The following is a 19,628-nucleotide window of genomic DNA, read 5'->3' as shown; positions in this document are numbered from 1 at the left end:
GGCCTGAGCACTGTTCGTACATAGAGTTTCCGGAGGCAAGCCGTTTTGGAAAGTGGATGCCGCTCCTGCTTCCAGGCTTAACTTAGTCAGGAAGCTCCAGCCAACACTGTCCACCATGGGTGCCCATTACCACAACTGGCACATCACTGTCACAGGCTTCACCATCACAACAACCACGAGTTACCTCTGTACAGCACCGCACAGACCAGTGCTATACTACATAGAAGAATGTTTGACAGGAAAACAATTTGAACCTGGCCGAGGGTCGCAGATGAAAAGTACCCACCTTCGGCTTGGTAGCATAACTTCCTGTCCACTATGCCAACATAGCTCTCTCTTAATGCTAACAATAGAAAAATAAAATTTAAAAAAGATAGGATATGTCTACATAGTATTTTAAAAAGTTTATTTTAGGTAGTAAGGGTAAATGTGTCATTTAGGCAATGAACACATTCACTTAGTATTGCTTTATTAAATACTTTGTGATATTTAAAGATATTGCCATTATAGGACTATGTATAAAAACTGTGAGTTACACACATTTTCATTTCTTTGTTATTGTGATCCAACAGAGTGTGGAAATGATATTGAAGGATTTTATTGGCAAAATTGTGAATGATACAGGAAGCATTAAAAGAAGATGAAAGAAATAGACAGACTGAACCAGAAATAACTGGTTGATCAGCACTGAGCCATTTCTGGATGTACCATGTGACCAAGAACCATACCAAAGGAAGAAGTTTGAGATGTACTGAAGGAATTGGCAAGATACAAAGGCCCTGGAACTTACAGAATAATAACTGGCATATTTCAACAAATATATGAAGCCTTGGAAGTGTTGCCTAGTTAATAACAAGGAATTTGGAAAACAGCTACCAGGCCAACTGAGTATGGAAATTATTGAACAATATCACCAACATCACATGCAAGGCAAATCTTGATGAAGAGTATTTAAAAATATCTGGAACAGTACATTAATAAATAACTGTAAAAAATCTAACCTGGAAACAGAAGAGGCATTGGAATAGTTGCTGATGTCAAATGGATATTGGTTAAAAGTAGACAATATCAGAAAGTTGCTTACTTGCATTTTACTGAATATGCAAAAGCATTTGACTATGTGGGTCAGAACAAACTGAGCAGAATGGGAATCTCAGAACACTTAATTGTGCTCATCTAGAAGCTATACATAAACCAGGAACAGAACATTGGAACACTATTTTTGCTTAATGCCAGGCTTCTCATAGTCAGAGATCCCAGGTCTAAAACCTCTGTCCTGTTCAGATGATGCCCTACTCTTTGATGGCTGAAGACATCAATATCTTGATATACTTGGAAAGAGGTTCTCATTTGCCCAACCCGAAGTCCATAGCAAACGTTGTATAACAGAGTTCATATTGGTTCATGTTATCAGGTGATAGAGCTATAAAGAGTTGAAGTTAGAACCTAGAACAGAATTTCTAGTTGTAGACGTTAAAATAAAAATGTCCAGACAGTTCAAAAAATGTAAGAGAAACACATATTGTATACATGTCCAGGTTAAAATTGATCAACAAACAGCATTGTCACTACTTCATTAATTACAACTCAAGAAGCTAGGAAACCAGGCTCATCATGATTTATATTGAAAATGAAAGAAAAGCAAGTTATTTACATCAACAAGGGTAGAAGTTCTATCATATCCAGCAAGTTCTATCATATCTGTACTTTTTTCTATTCAGCAGCTTGTACGTACATATGGTAGTCTGAGATAGTGGGAGTATTCACGGGAGCAGAGCAGTGAGTCTCCAACATGACGTAGGATAGCTTCTCCAAATATCCCTATGTGCTTACACATCTCTTTTATAAACCACGGGCTCTATAGTTAAGAGAAGTTTACCAAGCATTTTTTCCACTTCTATGCCATAAACTCATTATGGCTGAGAAACTATGCAATCATTGATGAGAATGATAATCCCAGAACACTTAATTATGCTCATAAAAATTCTATACTTCGATCAAGACTCTGTTGGCCGTTCGAGCAAGGGAACACTGCATGGTTTAAAATCAGGAAAGGAGTGCATTAGGGAAGAATCCTTTCTCCAAACTGATTCAATCTGTATGCTGAGCAAATAATTTGTGACACCAGACTCTAGGAAGAAGAATGTGGGATCAGAATTGGGGGAAGACTGATCAGTAACCTGCATTATGCAGATGACACAACTTTGCTTGCTGAAAGTGAAGATTACTAGAAGTGCCTGCTGCAGAAGATATAAAACTACAGCCTTCAATATGGAGTGTATCTCTATATCAAGAAAACAAAAATCCTTACCACTGGATAGATAAATAATATCATGATAGATGGAGAAGAGATTAAAGTTGTCAGCGATTTCATCTTACTTGAATCCACAATCTTGGTACCAGCAGTCAGGAGATCAGGAGATATATGCATTGGGTAAGTGAGCTGTCAGAGACCTATCCAAATTGCTATGGAGCAATGATGTCAGTTTGAAGACTAAGGTGCACCAGGTTCAGGCCATGGTCTTTTCAATCACTTGATGTACATATAAGAGATAGACAACAAAAGGGATCTGAAGATGAATTGATACCTTTGAGTTGTGGTGGTGGGAAGAGAACTGAATATTCTATGGCTGCTAGAAGAACAAACAATGTCTTTGGGAAAGTATAGCCAGAATGTTTTTTGGAGTCAAAGATGACAAGGCTTCATCTCACATACGTTGTACACGTTTCTAGGAGAGGATATTATTTAAAGAAGGGCATCATGCTTGGAAAGGTGGAGGGTTGGTGAAGGAGAAGAACTCCTCAGCAAGATTTATTGACATAGTGACTGCAAAAATGGGCTCAAGAGTGTCAGACATGATGAGGATGGCACAGGATAAGACAAGCTTCCGATTTGTTGTTCATAGCGTCACTATGAGTTGTACTCAACCTGATGACACCTAAGAATAACATATAATAAACTCATTATAGTTGAGAATACAGGTTGGGACAGATCACACAATTTTTTTAAAGACACTTAATACCAAAGTGGTATTAGTGGAGGACAAGTTTACTGAATTCCAGTTGTTAGGATCTGCTGGCAAATGCCAAGTTCAGCAATCTTAGATATTAATACTACTTCCAAAAGCCACTAATGTTATCTTAACTTGTTCTGAAAAAAAATTTTAAAAATTAACAGAATATGACAAAGTTTTTTAAAAAACGATTAACCAGGCTGATCCTTGGAGGCAAGGATACTGAAACTTCATCTGAAACACTTGGGACATAGTGCAAGGAGGGACCAGTCCTTGGAGAGGGACGTCATGCTTGGGAGAGTGAAGGGACAGTGCAGGAGAGGACAGAGCAGGGTTCAGAGCTGTTGTACACAGGGTCGCAAGTGACTCAATAGCACATAACAACAACATTATCTTGAAAATTACAACTTTGTTTTGTTCTTTTAAATTTTTTCCTTTTGAAATTGAATTGTAACTGTACCCAGATACATTATTATCAGTAATATGAAATCCAAGGTAAGTTTTACGTTTGCACATAATTGGAGAAGACGATTTGGCTTTTGAGTACCTCGTGATGTAGGCACTCTCCACTCATTAAGTGTGATGGAGTTAGTTGGTGCCCATTCACAGCAGTTCTACGTACAACAGAAGAAACATTTCCCAGTCCTATACCATTAGCACAGCTGCCACCATGTCATTGCTGCACCTGCTCCATCAAAGCATTTCATTAAGAATTTTCCTTATTTTCACAGACTCTCTCCTTTACTAAGCATGACGCTCTTCTACAGAAACTGGTCGCATTTGGTGTCATGTTCAAAGGTTGTGTCATGAAGGTTCTGCACCCTTGTTTCTAAGGATCATTTTGGCTATGATTTTCCAAGAAAGATTTTCTCATTCGTTTGGAAGTTCATGAAGTCTAAACAACATTTAAAAAATAATTGTGGCATTCTGCTTTTATACTCTAGGCACATTTTCAAGAGTGCAGCATTGACTTTATTCTAGAATCCATAGTTATATTATGCTAAAGTTTAGGCCCTTACTGGGCCTGACAAAAAGAAAATGTTAAGTTGTCGTTGTTAATGTCACATAGTTGCTTGCAACTCATGGTAACTCTATGTACAGTAGCTCTGAACCCTACTCTAACCTCAGCCAACCTTACTATCTACAGTATAACTACCTCCATTATTTCAGTCATTGAACCAATCCATCTCATTGAAGGTCTTCTGTGCCTGCGCTGTCTCTCCAACCTCCCATGAATAATTTTCCTCTCCAAGAATTGTTACCTCATTGCAACATGCCCAAAGTATGTCAGACAAAGCTTCAGAATCCTTTCCTCCAAGAAGCAGCTTGATTTCATCCTTTTCAGGATGAACATGTTTGTTTTCTTAGCAGTCCATGGTATATTCACTATTTTTTTTTTTTTCGCCCAGCACCATAGCTCAAAAGCATCAATTCTCCTTCTATCTCCTCTCATCATTGTCCAGCTTTCTGATGCATAGCAAGGAATTGTGAAGACGATGGTCTAGATCAGACGCACCTTGGTCTCCAGACTGACATTGTTGCTCTTCAGTACTCTGGAGATGTCCCTTACAGCAGACTTTCCCAATGCAATTTGGCTGTTGATTTTCTGGCTGCTGGTACAAAAAGTGTTAATAGTGGAGCCAAACAAACTAAAGCTGTCAATAATCTCAATCTCTTCACCATCCATCATGATGCTACCAATTGGCAAAGTGGTGAGAATCTTTGTTATCTTGATGTTGAGCTTCAATCCACATTGAAGGTCATAGTCCTTGACCCTCTATAGCAAGTGCTTCAGGTCCTCCTCAGTTCCAGCAAACAAGGTTGTGGCATCTGCATAACACAGGTTATTGATGAGTCTTCTTCCAATCCTGATGCCACACTCCTCATACAGTCCAGCCTCCTGGGTGATCTGTTCTGCATATAAGTTGAAAAGATATGGTGATAGGACACATCCCTGGCGCATACCCTTCCAAATTTTGAACCATGCAGTGTTTCCTTGTTCTGTTCTGATGACTGCCTCTTGTTCCAAGTCTAGGTTTCACATAAGCACAATCAAGTGTTCTGGGATTCCCATTCTTCTCAGAGTCAGCCACAGTATAGTGTGATCCACACAGTCAAGTGCCTTTGCATAGTCAATGAAACACAGATAGACGTTCCTCTGGTACTCTCTGCTTTCAGCCAAGATGCGTCTAACATTAGTAATAATATCCCTATTACCACAACCTCTCCTAAACCTAGCCTGTAAATCTGGAATCTCTCTGTTGATGTGTTGTTCCAGTCATTTTTGGATAATTTTCAGGTGAATCTTGCTTCCATGTGATATAAATGATATTGTTTGGTAATTTCTGTACTATGTCAGGTCACCTTTCTTTGAAGTGGGAACAAATATAGACCTCTTCCAGTCAGATGTTAAGTATGTGATATTAAGTAGGTGATAAAAAAAACCCAACCAAACAACAAACAAACATTGTTGGGATGGCAAAAGCTGCTTGGAGAGAGCTCTGGTAGTCTAGTAACAAGAAGCTACACTGCAATCCCAGAGGAGTGTGGTTTGAATCCACCAGATACTCTGCTAGAGAAGGAAGGGCAATATCCTCCTGTACCAGTCAGATCAGATTTGATGATACACAAAAACAAAATAATAGAATAAAATAAAATAAAAATTTTTTAAAATAGTGCTATTAAAAGCAGCTTGGATGCTGTTTAGCTTTTGTTCTCTTGAGCCATTATGGACATAATACATCCTTACTGCCACCAAATTTGCACTGTAATTTCTCTTGTTCTCTTTGGAATATTTTTGTTCAATTATCATGGAATTCAGTTTGTTAGTAAAATGAGAAAATCTCCTGGGCTACCTTCACCTAATTTCATTGATGAATAAGGCATAAGTCCTTAGAACCCTAAAATGACTTTTTAACATAAGGGTGTTGTCCTTATTATATTAACATTTAAATAACATACTTCCTTAACATAATCATCAAAGGCAAAACCAACACTAGCAATGCTGTCAGGCTTGCTTAGTAAAATTTTGCATGCATATATGGAGTGAAGGACTTACATAATAGAAGACAATCCATCAATTATAACATCAGAACATAGTGGCAAGCACGAGAATGAAGATGAACTGACCTGTGAGGAGGAAAACAAGCTGATTAATAAAGGAACCAGTGGAACATCTTGGATCAGCAGAGTTCTGACTCATGCAGCAAAAGGAAACTTCCTAATTCCCACACTACACCCTTCTCTTTCTGTCATTAAGGATCAGATCAGTGTAGATTTTCCAAGGAATTATTAGAGCATTTCATTTCTTCATTCAGTTTAGATTATCAACTAGTTCTCACCACTGGGCCAAGTGGTAGCACCGTGATAGTTGGAAAAGAGATTGAGGTTGCTAACAATTTCGTCTTGCTTGGCTCCACAGTCATTCTTGGCGCCAGCGGTCAGGAAGTCAAAAGACAAACCGTATCGGGGAAGCCTGATTTCACAGACCTCTCCAACATGCTAAAGTGCAAAGATGTCAGTCTAGAGATCAAAGTGTGCCTGATCCAGGCCATTATCTTCACAATTACTTACTATGCATCAGAGAGCTGGACAATGACTAAGGATGGTAGAAGAAGAATCAATTCCTTTGCGTTGTGGTGCTCGAGAAGAGTATTGGACATACCATGACTGACAAGAAAACAAACATCTGTCTTGGAGAGAGTGAAACCAAGGTTCTTCTGAGAGGCGAAGATTTGGAAGCTCTGTCTCACATATTTTGGGTACATGACCAAAGATAGACCAGCCCTTAAAGAAGGACAGCAGAGAGGAAGACCCTGGACGAGATGGATTGACACAGTTACTGGCAACATTAAGAACATAATGAAGGTAGTAGCTGTGTTGAATTCAGCAAGACTGGTTGAGGATAGGGCCGGGTTCATAACTATTATATATGGGGTCTCATGTGACCTGTAGCAATTGCAACAATAACATCACTCTGCAGTTGACTCAATGGTACCACCCAACAACAACTATGCACTCTAGAAACTATTAAAGAAAACAAAGTTTCTTTTCCTAGACAGCTCACATTCTAAATAAGCTAGTTGACAGTAAGTAGCAGAAAGTACAGGCACAGAACAGTAGGATCAAAGTGGTCTTTTGAACATAGAGGAGCATAGGGGACCTCTCTCGGTACCTGAAGTATGGTCAGAGACTTAAGAAAGCCACCCATGTAACTGTAAGGAAAACAGAGACCTATGCAGAGGGCACAAGTTCAGAGGACCTGGGATCAGAAAGTGCAATTCAGGGATGTGGAAGGAACAGAGTAGAGGGTAGTGAGTCTCCATGTAGTGACACTGGAAAGAACACAGTGTAAACACAGTGGAATTTTTTCATAACTGCCATAGCATGAGAGGGATATGAACAGAGCAGTAAAATGATGTTTTTAATTAAAGCATATATTTAAAAGGATGTCCCTAGGGAAGAGGAGCAAAGATGACATAGTAAATGGACTGGCCAGGGTATTCCAAGGGTCGAGAGTTCCTGGAGAACTATGAGAACATAAACATCAAATCAGTTTGTTTTTTGGTTAAAAGATAGTAAAGTCTTTCTGCTTGATGATGAGAATTATCTAATAGGAAAAAAAAACAATGACTATATGAGAAAGAGAGAATGAGAGATGAGAACAGTTAAGAGATGCATTAAAGGGATGAGACTCAACATGCCAAGTAAAGGAGTGTTCTTAACAAGAGATGGGGGCAGTGTGCCCAGTGTTAAAAAATGAAGGCAGAGTATAAGAAAAAGTTCAGGAAGAAAGGTAGAGACAGACGTGGGAAGAAAAAGAACTTTATTTTCAGAGTTCTATTTTCTCAGAGAAACAGAAGCCATATGATCAGCTGAGAGGGAACAGGAGAAGGGTAATGTCGGATTGTTTGGAGATCAAAGCGAAGATGTGTGACAAACATCTGGGAGACTGAATTGACCTGGAGGATGTCAGAGAGTTGCTGGAGAATATTGAGCACACAAGTCAGATTTGTGATTATTATCTTTCCATGTGTTCACTGGAGCTGTGGGCTGTCTGCCAGCCACACAGAGCTCCTAAGAAACAGGCACAGAATAGATAGAATACTGGATTGGGCTTTGGTGTAAGAATATCAGGAGAGAGGAGCAAAGAAGCCAAAAATTATGCCAATGACTAATCTTAGATTGTAAGGCAGTGGAGTGGAGATAAGATGGTGAGATGAATGGTGAGAAGGAGATTGGGTAATGGATTGGAAATCCTGGTGTAGCTGAAGGGAACTTGGAGCACTGCCTGGAGAAGTGGAAAGTAAACCTCAAATTCAGTGCCAGAAATTTGGAAACTCAGTCTAAATGCTGAGTAAGAGTGACCATAAAGCTTCTCTCCCGAATGCCTTAGAAAGTACCTGGAAGAAACCAATAAAATAAAGGGAAGAAAATAAAACTACTACTACTTTACTTTAACGTTATCATGATCATTAACTTGTTCTTTAGTAGATGAAGTTGGTGAGCTTAAGCATGTAGGTAAAGACCTCTTGCTATTATAGATTTAAGTGAATAGTTTATTCTTCGATTTTTTTTCTGGAAAACAATTCTTTTAACATTGAATATAACTGTAAAATTGTGGGGGTGGCTGTGTACAATGGAGTCAGAACTAACTCATGCTGACCCTCGGGTGGGTTTTCAGAGGCAGTTAATCACATAGAAGATTGTCCATTCTTCTCCTGTGGAGCAGCTGGTGGATTCAAACAGCTTCTTGCTGCCACGTTTATTGTGCAAGATGTCTTCCTAGCCATTAACCGTTTATTTGATGATAAAGTAAGTGTTAATTGTATTAAGGAGATAGGATTAGGGTGGAATACAAGCTGCACCCTACTTGAGGCCTTTATATACTCATGGGAGTTCAACTCTAGCTCTACTTTTGGATGCCCACTTTCCTGGGACACTGGGACACGGTATACCGCTGTCCCACAGCTGACTGTCCACATCGCTCACCACTCTCTGCAATAGTGGCCAGTGTCCTCCACAGTTGAATGAATCATTCATTCCTCTGTTGGGTCTGAGTCTCTGTGAGACCTTTCAGTTAGCCACCAAACACAAAGGACATGGAGGAGTGGGGGAACTTAATGAAAGAGGAACAGCTGATGTCAGAAATTATGGAGTCAAACAGCAGATCAAACACTGGGGGCACTGCTGGCTTCCCACTTCTTCTAACTGGTCTACTACTGCTAATCTTAGCAGAACAAATTATGAAGGCAACAGGGTTTTTTTTATTCAGATACAATGGGTAGCAGATGAATTCTTTTTTTGCCATTTACAGATAATGGTCTGGATTTTTAAATTTGGTCAAAAGATAGTTGCTTTTCTTTTGGCATTACTTAACGTAATTCTTTTTTCCCTGTGATTATTAGACCCTGGGGGATGAAGTTTACCTTTTGTTTTGCTTTGTTTCTTTTGAAAGATTTTCCTCATTTTTTTATTTTAAAAGATAATATTGATAAGTTTTCTTAGTGGGGGAATCAACTTTGAAAACTGTTAATTAATTGGTTAATTAAATACATATTAAAATACTGTTGTTATGGTTAAGTACCACTGAATAAACTCCAATTCATAGCATCCTTATATAAAATAGAATGAAAACACTTTGTGATCCCTGTGTCAATCTTGTTGAGGGCCTTCCTTATTTTCCCTCTACCAACACTAAATTGCATTGGGAAAGTCTGCTGTCACGGACCTCTCTAGAGTACTGAAGAGTAATGATGTCAGTCTGGAGATTAAGGTGTGTCTGATCCAGGCCATGGTCTTCGCAATTACTTACTATGCATCCAGAGCTGGACAATAAGGATGATAGAAGAAGCATAAGTGCCTTTGAGTTGTGGTGTTGGGGAATAGTGTGGAACATTGTGTGGACTGTCTGCTGAACAAACAGTTCTGTCCTGGAGAGGGCGAAACCAAGCTGCTCCCTGGAGGCAAGGATTTTGAAGCTCCATTTCACACACTTTGGGAATGTGGCCAGGAGGGACCGGACCTTAGAGAGGGACATCATGGAAAGGTGGCAGGTCAGTGAAAGAGCGGAAGGCCCTTAAATAGGCCAGCTGATACAGGAACTGCTGCGATGGACATAATAAGAATGGTACAGGCAGGACAGAACAGGATTTAGAACTGATGTTCATAGAGTCACTTTGAGTTATGTTCAACTCAATATCAACTAACAACAACAACTTTACCAAAAACAGTGTCTTTTCTAGAGACGAGACCCTCCTGAAAATCCTGCCCAAAGTATGAGAGGAAGTCATAGAATCCCCACGTCTAAATCACATCTTCCAAGACAGATTGATTTGTTCTTTTGACAGTTCATAGCGTATTCAGTATTCTTTGCCAACATCACAATCCAAAGGCATCAATTCTTGGATTTCAAGCTGAAACTTATTAACATTAAGTTGGAACTTACTGATAGCTGATCCTCCCGTAAGTTTCTGAGGCTGTAAATCTTAACAGTAGGAGTCTAAAAAGAGCAAGGACAATGTGAGGATGGTCGCCTATGACCACTACTAACTCACCAAGGGGAACTGTCCCAACTCAAAACATCCACAACATAAAACCAATTTCCATGGATTCAGACATCTGCCATGTTCCCACACCTCTTTCTAATAGCTCTAACCCAATCTTATTGCTTTTATGGGTCCAAATATTCATTGCACTAGCTCACAGAGGACACAAAACAATACCATACTTGTTAGGAGGTTTATTAAGAAAATCAATAATAACCATACTTATTATGAGGTTTCTTAAGGAAGTCAAAAGACTATATAATTCAGGTTAGTAACAGGATACATTGGAAGGAGGAGTGGCACCCACTTCCTTAATAGCTTGCCTCCAGAAACCCTATGAACCTGGAGAGAGGATGAAAGGCACCCAAGCATTGAGGACTCTCCTTCATAGGGTAGCTATGAGTCGCCTGAGACTTGATGGTACTTAACAACAACAACAACAACAACAACAGGATACAGGAGTGCTCTGGTAGCCTAGTGGTAAGAAGCTGTGCTGCAATATCAAAGGCAGATGGTTCAAATCTGTGCTCTGATTCAAGATGAAAAGGTGGACAATCTCCTCCCACGTGATTGACTGCCACGTGAAAACCCACTGGCAGGTCAGCTATGAGTTGGTTTTGACTCAACAGCACACAACAGAAGCAGCAGGATAGAATTTAACTGTCATGACAGATTTGTAAACCTACTCATAGGTCCGTCAATCTTCAGTCTCATAGCTTTAGAACAACATTACAAAGCTCTTGTTGTTGTTGTTATGTGCCGTCGAGTCATTTGCAACTCATAGCAACCCTATGTACAACAGCCCTAAACCCTGCTCTATCCTGTGCCAGTCGCACTGTCTCTGACACTCCCATCCCAATTACCCCAGTCACTGAATCAATCCACCTCATAGAGGATCTTCCCCTCCTGCACTGTCCTTCTACTCTACCCAGCATTGATGTCCCTCTCTAAAGACCTGTCTCTGTTTACAACATGTCCAAAGTATGTCAGACGAAGCCCCAGAATCCTTGCCTCCAAGGAGTAGCCTGGTTTAACCCTCTCTAGGATGAATCTGTTTGTTTTCTTGGCAGTCCATGGTACATTCAATACTCTTCTCCAGCACCACAGCTCAAAGGCATCAATTCTCCTATCCTCCCTAGATTGTCCAACTCTCTGATGCATAACAAGCGATTGCAAATATCATGGCCTGTATCAGGCGCACCTTAGTCTCCAGAGAGACACCATTGCTCTTGAGTACTTTAGAGAGGTCCCTAACAGCAGACTTTCCCATCGCAATACGATTTTTGATCCGGGCCATAGTCTTTGCAATTGCGTGTTACATGTCAGAGAGCTAGTGACTAGGATATTAGTGAGCACTGGTGGACAGTGACTAGGGATGATAGAAAGAGAAGTGATGACTTTGAGCTGTGGTGCTGGAGAAAAGTGTTGAATAAACCATAAACTGCTAGAAGAACAAACATTCATCCTGGAGAGGGTGAAACCTGTCTGCTCCTTGGGGGCAAGAATTCTGAAGCTCTGTCTGACATACTTTGGGCATGTTGCAAGGAGAGATTAGTCTTTGGAGAGAAGCATCATGTTTGGGAGGCTGGAGGAACAGTACAAGAGAGAAAGACCCTTGATGAGTTGGATAGTTTCAGTTATTGGGATAATAGGAGTAGGTGTGTCAGAGACAGTGAGGTAAGCACAGGATAGAGTAAGGTTTAGGGCTCTTGTACATAGGGTCGCTATGAGTCACAAGTGACCAGACAGCACGTAACAACAAACAATAATCACTGCTTAAAGGTTCTAAGAGTGGCATTTATATTACTAATAGTAGGATAATTTTCTAATAATTAAACACATTTTATGTGATATGGGAAATTATAATTTTATGAATTAGAATTTTTAAATCTGAATTTTCTTTAATTCATAAAATTAGGGAAATTTCTTTAATTTAGGTTAACATTTTACCATTGGAACATATATTCAAAATTAACCTTTACTTACATTATTTGAATTGAAAGGCTTAATAAAAGGGCAGCTTGACTGTAAGTAGTTATTGATAAGAAATAGAAATGTATTTATATCTAAAATACCTCCTTTATCAAATTCAATGAAGTAGTTTCAATGTGGGAGTTGTTTGAGTGATATAGAGATTATCTTGAATACAATAAAGAATACACAAATGAGTGCTACTGCCAAGAACATCACCTATATCTCACTAAAAGCAAATATCCCGCTTGATTCAGACAGCTATGAAAAAAATAGCCCTTGAAATTACAAAGGAAACTCTTTTCATTGTACTTTGCTTAGTTTTGTTTTACACTGCTCTCATATTTCTTCCATTCCAGCCCACCCCCCGTTCAGTTATTTCTATTAGAATGACATGATATGATAGCTAGAATTTGCTATACAATACTCCTGGGGTAAGTATGAACCCACAGAACATTAACTGAAATAAAATTGGATATTTATTGATGGCAGTTTAGGTTAACGAACACACAAGGCTTCATTATTTTTCTACTACTACTAAATATATTTTTAACACTTCCACATTAGAAAATTAAAGCCAAGTTCCATCCCATTTAACTTTTGCTTGAAAATGAAGAATTTTACTTTTAGTCCTTGAAATAGTGGGAGCCATAGTGGAGTGTGGTAAAGCAAAGATGGAGAGTTAATGTTAAAGCTTGCTAAATGAATTTTCACAGTAAGAATTATTTTTTTAAAAAAACTCTGGCAGTAAGTAGCATAATTTTTCTAAAGATGGATAGGAAAATAGCACCAATTTTCTAATCATTTTCAATTTGTGGTAATTATTATTACTTCCAAAGTCTCTCCAGGGTTTTTCTGTGGTAATTTGACATCTGAACTCAATTCAGCCTCAAACAGAACTTGTTACGATAGGCAACACAAGATGGTATTAGCTACTGAGGCCCTACTCAGATCTGTTGAAGGTTTTATTATCTACAAAGTCACTACCTTGGACAAAGAAAGAGTGTAAACATATATTAAAAGTCATGGAGTGAATGAGGGATAATATTTTGATAGCAAAATCCATTGATGATACCCACAACTGGACAAAATTTATAAAATAGACATTACCTATCAAAGGACAGTTCACAAGAATCAATAGGTTTGTAATTAAATCTCCTCTATATCTTTGACTTGACCTGTCCCTCCACAATTCTATATATGTATACATTTCACTTTTAAAATGAAAATGTTAAAGTAAATATCAGGAAATTGTTTTAAAAATTCCTGGAACGTCAGAGAAAACCACTCTTGGTCGTCTGCTCTTGTACACATTTAAATCCACAGTAATCTAGTAATTTCCGATTCATAGTGATCCTCCAACAGACTTTCATAGGCTATAAATCATACAGAAGGAAGAACATCCACCTTTCGTGAATGAAGCAACTAGTGGATTTGAACCACCTGCATTTGGTTTGGCAGCATAATCTTGCCACAAGGCCAGCAGAACTCTAATTAGTTGAGCAATTATTATTCTAATGCGAACTCTAGGTGACTATACCTTAAATGAACTACGTGGCATAGTCTATACGAACTATGCTGCTGACTAAAAAGCCATGCTTCAATGATTGTTCAAACCCATCAACTTCTTCCAGCGAGAAAGCTGGTCAGTGTATTCCTGTGCATTTTATAGCCTCCGAAACCCAATGAAAGGTTAGTTAGAGTTGGTTCTAACTTGACAAGAATGAGGTGAGTTAACTTCAGATTTTTAGGACGCTACAAGGAATTCTGGTAGCCTAGTGGTAAGAAGCTTCACTACAATCCCAAAGGGAAATGGTTCAAATCTACCAGGTGCTCTGTGGGAGAAAGAAGAGAACTCTCCTTGATTTACTGTCCTGAAAACCCGCTGAAGAGTCAGCTAGTGGGCCAGTTTCAATTCAAAGGCACACACCACCACCACCAACAAGGTAGGAAACAAGTGATAAGAAATGGGGATTACTTTTTCTATCTGTGGATGTGCTCAGATTCTGAAGGCACTTTAATCTGAGACAAGTTCAGAGGGTGAAGATGATAATAGTGTCTTGACATGCAGTTTTTGCATGATGGAGTTAAGTAAAAGGGGAAGGGGATAAATTCCTATTATGAGTCAACAGCATCTCTCTTGGTTTGTTAGTCTTTAATGTTAATATTTATAAACAAATGAAGCAAGAACTTTTGGCAGAGATTAACTATTTTGGACTATAATGGTACCTTAAACCAACTATGGTATGTTACCTTAATGAGAGAAGATCTAGAGAGTAGGCAAGGAGATAAAAATCTTGATGTGAAAGTTTTTGCATATGCTTTATGACTGTTTAACCAACTATCATAATTATTTTACACGCTATATGTATTTATCAAGGAGCTCTGGTAGTCTAGTGAGTAAGGAACTGTGCTGTTAACCCAGAATCAAGAACACCAGGTACTTGTAAGAGAAAGATGGTCAATTTCCTGCCATGAGATTTATAGCTTCTGAAAATCCACTGAAGAGTTAGCTATGAGTCAGTTCTGACTCGATGACACTTAATAACAACATCACATGTAAACAATCATAACACTTTAAAAATGAAATAATGAAATCAATTAAAAGCAGTCACTGGAAAATAAAAGCCCAAAGGGGTCCTAGATGATTTAAAATCAGGAAAGATATGTGTCAGAGTTGTATTCTTTTATTATACTTATTAATTATATATGTTGAACAGGTAACATGAGGAGTTAGACTATAGGAAGAAGGATGTGGCACCAGGTTTGGAGGAAGACTTATTAACAGACTATGTTACACAGATGATACACCTTGCTTGATAAAAGTGAAGACTTGAAGCACTTACTGAAGAAAACCAAAGACTACATCTCCAGTATGGATTACACTTCAGCATCAAGAAAACAAAACTACTCACAATTGGGCCAGTTCACAGAATCATGACAAATGGATTGTCAAAGATTTCATTTTACCTGATTCCAAACCATCCATAAAAGCAACAGTCAAGATATCAAAAAATGCATTGGGAAAATTTTCAGTGAGGAATCTTCTAAATAGTTAAAAAGTAAGGCTGTCAGTTTAAAAACTAAGGTGCATTTGGCTGAAATGAGGATATTTTCAATTGGTTCATATATTTGGGAAATTTGGGTGATCAATAAGGAAGACTAAAGAATTAATGCCTTTGCAAGGTGGTGTTGGCAAAGAGTATTAAATATGCCACGGATCATCAAAAGAACCAACAAAACTGTCTAAGAAGAAGTGCGGACAGAGGCAGAGATGATGAGATTTTGCCTCCCATTTCCGGCATATTGTTAGGAGAGACCAGTCCCTAGAAAAGGCCACCATGCTCGGAAAAGCTTAAGAGTTGGTGAAGGAGAGGAAGATACTCAGTACAATGGATTGACATAGTGACTGCAGCAATAGACTCTGGCAATGCTGAGATTGTAAGTGTCTAGGATTGGGCAAGGCTTTGCTCTGTTCTGAGAGGTCCGACCGGGTGTGAATAGACTCAATGACATCTGACAACAAATTAGTGTATACTTAACAGTAGCCTTTAGAATGTAGCCTCATGTCCATCAAACAAATTATTATTATTTGCTTGTTAAGTGCCTTTGAGTTGGAATTGACCCTTAATTGTCCTCCCAGCAGGTTTTCAGAACCAGTAAACTGTACAAGAGAAGACTGCTCATCTTTCTTCCATGTAACAACTGGTGGATTCGAATCTGCATTGGAAGTGCAGTGAGACTCAGAAGGTAAATTGTAGATATTGATTTAGATGCAAGGGAAAGAGTAAACAAAAGAAAATTTTTCCTCCTCATATAGTTTACATTCTGGAAGACTTTTTTTTTCTAAGTTACATAGAAATTCCCTGCAAACAAAACAGAGTTGTATGTTGTTGCTATGTACCACTGAGTCACTTGTGACTCACAGTGACCCTGGATACAACAGCCCTTTAACTTGCTTTATCCTGTGCCAAGTCTCTGACACATCTGCCCTCATTAGCCCAGTCACTGCATCAATGCATCTCCTTGATGGTCTCCCTCTCTTTCTCCATCTCTCCACCCTTCCAAACATGATGTCCCTCTTCAAGGACTCAACCTTCCTTACAACATAGCCAAAGTATGTTAGATAAGCCTCAGAATCCTTGCTTCCAAGGAGCAGTCTGGTTTCATCCTCTCTAGAATGAACCTGTTTGTTCTCCTAGCAGTCCATGGTATATTCAACACTCTTCTCCAGCACCACAGCTCAAAGGCATCACTTCTCTTTCTATCATCCCTAGTCACTGCCCAGTTATCTGCAAACAAAACAGAGTAAGATTTGGTTAAGTTTCAATTATTAATCTTGAAATAAAGAACTTTTCCCTCAGCAATTTTCCCCCCAGCAGAATCCCTAAATTCCAAACTCTACAATTTTGTTTTGAGCAGAATTCTCACTTGTTTAGTTTGTGATGTAGTTTATCCTCAGTTATATATATTAATAAGTCAATCTGTTCATTAGTATAGTTAACTTAGATGCCAAAATGTCAGATAAAATAGCAATTTGAGTATGTAACTGAATAAAATATATGCAGATAAAGGTTAAAATAAATGTTACTATTAAACTTTAAAATAATAGTGTTTATAACCCAAGCTAATACCATTTCCATAATATGAATATATGTTAGTTCATGTAATGTTGAATTTTAAAGTGACGTATATGTTAGTTCTCTTAGTTCTGCAAAACTTCTGTGAAGTAGTTTACTGAGTATCTGTTCTACATAAGAAGAAACTGAGCTGGGGTTAAGTTATCTGCCCAAATTAAGCGAATGGAGAAAATGGAATTTGAGTTGAGACAGATCATTACTTGACTTTGTGCCTGTAACCACTACATTGTGTGTTCTCTGAGAACATGTTCCATATGTTTCAATTAGAAGCTTCATAAAGCACAAAGCTTAGAAGCATTTTAAATCCAAGGTACAAACATTTTTGCTAATATAGAAAACCAAACCAATTAAAAAAATTATATCTCCTCCTTCTGTGCCACTTTCCTAGAAATTGTTTTACGTGGATTCACGAAGTTTCCCCTTTCTGTTTGAACAACAGCTTCATGGTGTAGCTATAGTTTCACATGAATACTATTAAGTGTTCTGGAATTTCCGTTTTTGTCAATGTTAGCCATAATTTGTTATGATCCACACAATCAAATGCCTTTTCATAGTCAAGAAAACACAAATAGACATCCCCCTCTGGTATTATCCATTTTCCGCAAAGATCTATCTGACATCAGCAATGATATCCCTGGTGACACGGTTTCTTCTACACCCAGCCTGAATTTCTAGTAGTTTTCTATTGATGTGATATTCTAGCCATTTTTAAATTAATACTCAACAAGATTTTACTTTCATGTGGTATTAAAGATACTGTTCATTACTTTCCACATTCTGTTGGATTACCTTTCCTGAGAATGTGACTCTCTTCCAGCCATTTAGTCCTCCAAATTTCCTGGTGAGTCTGGAGACTACATCTTGGGCTACTTCTGTTTGTTGAAATTTGTCAATTGATATTCCATCAATTTCTGGGGCCTTATTTTTTGCCAATGTCTTAGTGCAACTCAAATCTCTTCTTCTCTTACCACTGGTTCTTGAATGTACATTACTTCCGGAAACGGTTCTGTGTCTGCCACTTCATTTTGATACCATAACTCAGTGTATTCTTTCTATCTTCTCTTGAGGCTGCCTGGATCTTTCAAGACTTGCACAATAGCATCTTTCAGTATTGCAACTTGAGGCTTAAATTTATTTTTCAGTTCTTTCGTTTAAGAAATGCCAAGTGGATACTCCCCTTTTTGTTTTCTAATTTCAGTTCCTTGCACATGTTAATATAATACTTTTTTTATCTTCTTGAGCAGACTTTTGAAATTGTTTATCTTTTTCACCTTGAAAAGTCTATAAACAATAGCAGAATACTGTTTGCTATAGTATTATAGGTGGAGCTATTAAAGACACTCAAAATGAAGAAAAACAACTGCAAACACTCACTAATAACTGAACTATAGAATGTATAATAGAAATCTAGAAAAAAGTGTTGTTGTTAAGTGCTGTCGAATATGACTCATAGTGACCCTGTGAACAATAGATCTGAACTCTGTCCTGTCTGCACCCTCACACTTCCTGACATAATTGAGCCCATTATAGCAGTCGCTGGGTCACTCATCTAGTTGAAGGCCTTCCTTTCTTTCGCTGACCCCCACTCTGTTCCAAGGAATAACCTCTCCTAGCAACATGCCTGAAGTATGTGAGATGTAACTTTAACATCTCTGCCTCCAAGGAACACTCTGGTTGCACTTTCTCCAAGGCGTATTTGTTTGCCCTTTCAGCAGTACATGTTCAGAGCTCTTCTCCAACACTGCAGCTCAGTCATCAACTCCTCTTCTGTCATCCTTATTCATTGTCCAGCTCTCAGATACATGGCAAGTGATTGGAAAGTCCGTGGCTTGAATCAGTGTCACCATAGTCCTCAAACTGACATCATTGCTCCTCATTAATTTGGAGAGATACCTGACACACTTTTCCAGTGCAATAAGTCTCCTGATTTCCTGACTGCTGGTAGGAAGAGTGTTGATTGTGATTTCAAGTAAGATGAAATAGTTGACAATATCAAACTTTTCTCTATCATGATGTGGCCTATAGGTCCAGTGGTAAGAATTCTTTTTTTCTTGATATTGAGATGTAATCCATATTGAAGGTATTAGACATTGTAAAAATTATATGGAATACTTTAATAAATATCAACACTCTAGGCGTTAGCAAATTGAGAAGTACTAGTATTGGCCAATTTGAAACAGACAATCATACGATCTATAATTCCAGGAAAAAAAAATTGAGGAACAATGTTATTGCATATTTAGTCAAAAAGACCATTTCAAAATCTATGCTGAAATACAATGCTGTTCCATTCCATACGAAATTAGAGATTGCCTTTTCCATCTCGTTGAAGAATGGGGTTGGTATTTGTATTGGGGTTGCATTAAATGTGTAAATTGCTTTTGGTAGTATTGCCATTTTCACAACCTTGAGTCTTCCTATCCATGAGCAAGGGATATTCTTCCACTTTTCAAGAT

The 19,628-nt window shown here is 38.4% G+C and overlaps 1 pseudogene; it reads left to right on the top strand.

The window, feature by feature from the left end:
- Window positions 1-14,107: 14,107 nt before the first annotated feature.
- The window catches only part of LOC102845053, a 14,211-nt pseudogene continuing 8,690 nt past the window's right edge, over window positions 14,108-19,628 (top strand).

The sequence above is a fragment of the Elephantulus edwardii genome, unplaced genomic scaffold (assembly GCF_000299155.1).
Source record: "Elephantulus edwardii isolate Elephantulus edwardi_28Jun2011 unplaced genomic scaffold, EleEdw1.0 scaffold00106, whole genome shotgun sequence".
Classification (NCBI taxonomy): domain Eukaryota; kingdom Metazoa; phylum Chordata; class Mammalia; order Macroscelidea; family Macroscelididae; genus Elephantulus; species Elephantulus edwardii.
This window is presented reverse-complemented; position numbering and strand designations above follow the sequence as displayed.